This window comes from Diospyros lotus, chromosome 8 (genome assembly GCF_014633365.1).
Source record: "Diospyros lotus cultivar Yz01 chromosome 8, ASM1463336v1, whole genome shotgun sequence".
Lineage (NCBI taxonomy): Eukaryota > Viridiplantae > Streptophyta > Magnoliopsida > Ericales > Ebenaceae > Diospyros > Diospyros lotus.
In genome coordinates, this window is record NC_068345.1 from 18,589,579 (window position 1) to 18,596,110 (window position 6,532).

The 6,532-nt window shown below is 39.1% G+C and overlaps 1 non-coding gene across 1 annotated transcript; it reads left to right on the forward strand.

Moving 5' to 3' along the window:
• The first annotated feature begins 3,340 nt into the window (after nucleotides 1-3,340).
• On the forward strand, nucleotides 3,341-3,444 carry LOC127809047 (small nucleolar RNA R71). The gene has a single exon (XR_008025053.1). It is a non-coding gene; the product is annotated as a small nucleolar RNA R71 (small nucleolar RNA).
• Nucleotides 3,445-6,532: the final 3,088 nt, after the last annotated feature.

Sequence of the window (6,532 nt, forward strand, 5' to 3'; positions counted from 1 at the left end):
ACCACTCCTGTTGGCTTCAAAGGACCACATTGCAAAGAAGCATAGATAGAGTTAGGCATAACATTAATGGATGCACCTAAATCTAGCAAAGCATTACTAAATTGCATGTCTCCTATAGTACAAGGAATGGAAAATGTCCCTGGATCTTTGCACTTCCTTGGCATGGCAGGTTGTATGAGAGCTGAAACATTCCTCCCAAGGTTGACTTGTTCGTTCCCTCTTAATCTCCTCTTGTGCGTACACAAATCTTTGAGAAATTTTGCATACTTGAGGATCTGTCTGATGGCTTCAAGGAGGGGTATATTGACTTCCACTTTCTAGAATGTCTCCAGAATCTCTTTATCTAATTCGGCCTCTGCTCTTTTCTTGTTTTGTTTTGCTCGATGTGGGAATTGTTAATGTAGGTGCTCTAGACCCAATCAGATTGGGCATGTTGTACACTGACAATTGTAATCATGTTATTATTTGAATAAGGAGTTATTCAAATTCACAAGAAGTCATTCTATTAGTTTCTTGTTATTATTGTAATAACCGAATGAAACTAGATAGAAGTCCATATGATGTATACTGTGAATAATCTATAAAGATGTGAGATGATGCATCACAGTTTATAGACATCATTAAACGTCCCAAGTCATAGCAATGTCAAGAATGGACATTGACAATTGCGGTAAGACTTGTATGTGCTATGTTTTTGCTATGTGATAGCAATGGGGGTCTCACACCCATAGGCATGGGGATGCCTAGACAAGTACATAGGTGACCAATGTTGGAGAACGTGTCACTGGACATGACTCGCCATGAGAATCCATTTTGGTTAAATGTTGATGGAATTCTCATACGAGATGGGTGTAACTAATCCTTGGACCTGAGGTTGTCACGGTCATCTCATAAGAAGACCGGTATGCTTTGACATCGTTTCGATGGGCCTAGATAAAGGCTGCACGTGGGCGATCGTTGGGTATATCATGAGGCTTATGGAGATGGGTGCATAGCCAAGATGGGACTCGTCTATCCCTTGATAGAGGATGATGTATCTAAGGCACATTCGGTGGATATTCACTTTAAATCCATGGCCATGGTGAAAGAGATCAATAAGGAGTTATTGATTCACTTTCTATTAAGTGAAGATATCCGAAAGACCGAAGAAAACTCATGTGATCATTATCAAGCAACACATCGCCATACTTGAGATCACATAAGATGCATTGACGAGAGGATCGTATTACACGGTAACCATGCTCGTGAAAGGTTATTTGCGGATTATGAATCCTTCTGAATAATTGGGTAGGCATGACGCCTTGCTAGAGGCCAATCTTGTCTTATGTGTTTGTACCGACACATTGCCAACATATTCGGAAGCCTAATGAGTCATACGCAATAGGCACGGTCCCTGGCTTAAACCAGGAGAGTGGACGTATGGTTAAGTGGGACACTTCGGCAAGAAGTTGTGCTGTCATAGGTTCTCACGGAAAAAGAACAGATAGACGTAATGACGTCGATATGACGAGGAGTCGTCGTAATGGAAAGAGTTTCCTAAAAATGGCATTTGATTAAATTAGGAAGGAGTTTCTAATTTAATGATTTTCTATTTGTTGGAGTGGCAAATAGGAAATAAAATATTTTTGGGCTTAAGTTAATATTTGGACTAAATTAGATTTGGGCCAAATATTAAATTAAATATTATATTTGGACTAAATTAGATTTGGGCCAAATATTAAATATTATATTTGGACCAAATTAGATTTGGGCCAAATATTAAATAAAATATATTTGGGCTTGAATTAGATTTGGGCCATAATATGTTATTTAACCTATAAAAGGATTGGGCCATTTAATTATATTTCTAGTTGGACTAGAATAAGCCCACTTATGATTCTAATTAAATTAGAATTAATGGGCTAGCCCAATCCATTAGGGTTTTAGAAACCCTAGGATATTTCATTATAAATATCCTTTTATAGGTTGCCCATTATTGAGGTGATTTTTGGTGTCGTTTTTCAAGAGTTGAAAAACGCATTGCCGTTCACTCTTCCCCGTTTCTTTTGGCATCGATTTGAAACGTGGGTGTTCTTTTACCATCCATACACAAGCCGCGCAAAGGAGAAGGAGCTAGCACTCCTATTCCGCTCTCCTTGCCAACGGACGCGTGCCGCGTATCACGAGTTAGAGGCCGAAAGCTTGGACGGCTCGAATCCGCGAATGACTCGATAATCTAAAGGTTAGATTTATTTATTTGTTTGTGAATGATTTGATTTCGACGTTGATCCAATCGCCGGGATCAGGGTAAGGTTCAAAATTTTTGAACTACGCTGCTTGCCCCGTAGCGATCTTGCTTTACTTTCAGGAATGGCAGGGGCTAGTTGTTGGAAGACTCTCCTTGTTCTTGATAGCTGGAGTTGGGCTGCTTGGCTTCTTGGATTGAGGAGGGCTGCTGCTCATTGCTACCCTCTACATGTTGCTTCATATTTGATGATGGTGGAGGGGTTGGGACGATCACTTCTTTCCCACTTCGAAGCATGATGGCACTAACATTACCCCTCGGATTGGCAACTGGTTGTGAAAGAAGCTGCCCCGAACCTTGACTCCTTAACTCATTGATGTTTGTTGCTAGCTAGCCTATTTGGGTCTCCAAATTTTGAATTGTGGTTTCTGTTTTTTGCTGGAATTGGAGTGTATTGGCTGCTAGTTGCTTAACAAGATCATCCAAGCTAGGTTCTGACTTGGGCCTTGGTGAGGCATGGTTGCTGGAACTTGGACCTTGAGAATGATTTAATCTTTGTGGCTGCTGAAATTGTTGCTGCTGCAAGTTGTGATTCTGGTATGGTGCTGCTGGAATGACTGGTTTGAAGACCCTTCATATCTGAAATTTGGGTGATCCCTCCATCCAGGATTATATGTGGCTGAGTATGGATCATACTTATGTTGTGGCTGGTGCTAAAACGGTCTTCCAGGGAAGATTCCATTGCATGATTATGTGTTATCCTGTAATTATGGGCACAGATCAGTTACTTGTGAAGATAATGAACAAATGCCACATACCTGTTGGGGCTGGTTTCGATCAAGGGCTAACTGGCGAACCATTGAAGTGAGTTCCTCCAGCCTATTTTCTATTCTCCTTTCGTCCATAGGTGCAGCAAAACCAACCTCATTGACAGTCTTCATGGGAGTGTTCAACCTAGTACCAAATTGTTGTGCATTTTGAGCCATCTTTGAAATTAAGTCCCGGGCTGCAGCTGGTGTCTTTTCCACTAAGGCTCCTCCAGATGCAGCATCCACTAAGTACCTATCCATGGGGAGAAAGCCTTCATAAAAATATTGAATGAGGAGCTGGTCACTTATCTGATGATGAGGACAACTAGCACACAACTTCTTGAATCTCTCCCAATACTCATGCAAGCTTTCTCCATCTATCTGTCGAATGCCACAAATGTCCTTCCGGGTGGTTGTTGTTCTGGAAGCAGGGAAGAACTTCTCCAAAAATATTCTCCTCAGGCCATCCCAATTGGTAATGGCAGCAGGTGGCAAGTAATACAGCCAGTCTTTGGCGGCTCCATCAAGAGAGAAAGGGAATACCCTTAGCTTGATTTGTTCTTCATCAACCCCTTGCGGCCTCATGGTGGAGCATACCACATGAAACTCCTTCAGATGCTTGTGTGGATCTTCACCTGCAAGACCATGAAACTTAGGAAGCAAATGTATCAATCCAGATTTCAGTTCAAAGTTTGCCTCCAATTGAGGATACTGAATACACAAAGGTTGATAATGCATATCAGGGGCAGCCAATTCTCTAATACTTCTGTTAGCATTATTCCCATTATTCCTATTCTCATTGCCATTGTTTTCATTGGCGGCCATATTGATCAGTTTAGGTTGGAACTCAAACACAGTATCAGAAACAATGGAAAAGACACTATTAGTCACTGCCCTATCTTGGGATCTAAGTTCTCTTACTTGTCGCCTAAGGGTTCTATCAATTTCTGGATCTAAATCAATTAGACCACCCTTAGATGATCTGGTCATGCATTAAATATCAACAAGAACAAAAACAAAACAAAACACACAAGGAAAAATCACATAAACACACCAAGAAAACACAAAATGGCCCCAAAAGTTGTCTAAACGCTGGAATTTGGCCAAAAAATGCCCTCCTCACTGACAACCAGTGACTATTTCTTCCCACACCCCCATTCCTTTGGACACCAAAAATTAGGGTATTCCAAGATACTCGTTGGCAGTGAACAATGCTGGTTGTGGTTGAAAACAGAAAACAGAAAAACCAAAAATAGAAAAGAAGAGAAGAACAAAGAAAACCAAAAAGGATGAACAAAGAAATAAAAGAACAGAGAAACAAAAGAAGCAAACACAAAGAATAGAAAGAAAATCGAAAATAGAACAGCAAACACAAAGAACAGAACGAAAAAGACAGAAAACAGAAAACAAAGAAAACATGAAATAAAAAAGAAGAGAACCGAAAAGAAAAACAAGAAGAATCAACAAAGAAACAAAAGGAAATAGAAACCAATGAGCAAGACACAAAGAAGCAACAAAAGAAAGCAACAAAGAATGAAAGAGAATTAAAAAGAAAAGGAAAGATAGAAAACAAATCTTGTTATGGCAGAAAAGATTGACGGTTCCCCAGCAACGACGCCAAAATCTGATCGGTGCTGTCGAACAACGATAGATTAGATGAAATACAGATTCAGATTTGCAATAAGGGTGCAACCCAAAGTCGTCTCCCAACGAACCTCAAACGGATCTGTCAAAACAAGACTAAACGACGAGAATTATGATGAAAACTGAAATATAAACGTTCAAGAATGAAACAATGATGAAGTAAAATTTAACCCGCTACAAACCCTATCTCCTTACCACGATAATCCTCATCTCATTTATGAAAACAATCTGTTTTGGTTTGATTTTCTTTTGATTTGAAAAACTCTTCTACAACCGTAAAAGATTAAATCCAATCGAGCAATCGCTCATACAAATATACCGTTTCTTTCTAATCAAAGCCTCAACCGAGTACGTCAATTAAAACCATCCAAAGATCATGCATGCTGTAACGACCCGCTCCCACTTACGGGCGCTATTGGAAAATAATCGACCGGATTACTCACCCGACAACCACAACTGAAGGGTTGGACTATGTTTCAATAGGAAACGCCCTAGGTGGGAACTAGGCTTCGTCCTTCCCTTCGCTCTACTCAGGAATTGGTCTCAACTCAAATAAGAAAAATCCAGCGGACCAAGACCCGAAACCTGAGTGAGCTTCACCTCTCTTCAACTCACCCCATAGCAAGCCAGAGGTGACCCAGGCACAAAGCTAGCATACAAACACTTCGCTGAGTATTGGGGATTTATGAGAACATACCTTGTTGATCTTGACTCGGTCCGAAACTTGGCTTTACCGACTATGCCATGTTCAACAAGCAATCTCACAATCATTTATCACACTACGAAGATTTCAATAATTAAATACATCTAGTACTCAATATCATTTACATTCAATTACGTGAATACATATAAAAATTTACAGGAGATTACACAACAACACATCTCAGGCAACAAGCTAGTTGCCATAACAGCCTCCCGGCACCATCCCTGCTTTCATCTGGACTTGCATCATCTACACATGAGGTAAAACCTCATGAGTCATAAGACTCAGTAAGGGTGCAATTGTAACACCCGGTGTAACCGGTGTTAAGAGAATAGGAAAGGAAGTAAGTAAACTTCCAAAAATGCCCTTGAGGAAGTGATGATCCTTGAGATTGAGAATGCCCATGAGAAGGGTAATTTGGTAATTTGGATAGAGAAATCCAATAAAAGGGTATTTCGATAAATTAAAAATAATTCCTATGTGGAATTAGGTGTATAAGTGAATAAAAATCCCAATTTGATATTTATGAGGAGATATATGGGATTAATAAATTCACAAATAGTATTTGGGAATTTTGGGGGATTCCATGAAGGAAATTAATTTTGGAAATAGGGAAAATGGTGGATAATAAATTATTTGAGGAGAATAATTAAATTTTCCCTAAGTTAGTGAATTAATGTGGTGATGCCACATGGATGACCAAGATCAAGAATTGGAAGCCAAGTTTGTGTCTTAGAGTGACACTTGGCATAATCTTGGAAATTTAAGAGAAATTATATATGTGGATTTATGAGTTGGAGAAGGAATTAATTAAATGCAAAAGAAATGTTAAATGGTCTTTCATGCATTTAATAAGAGGCATGATTATATGGATTAAAGAAAATCCAAAAGAAAATGGTAAATGGTCACCATTAATGCCTTGGAAAATATGAGAGTTATTTAAATACATAAGAAAGTATTTATGTCTCACAAATGTGATGCTGGAAATTAGTCCCATTAATTTAAATGGGAAAGAAATTATTTATGTCTCTCAAGTGTGATGGATGTGAAATTAGTCCCATTAATTTAAATGGGAAAGAAATGGAAATTAGTCACTCATTTATGAGTGAAAATGGGGAGATTTATTTAAATGGGAAATAATTATAAATTCAA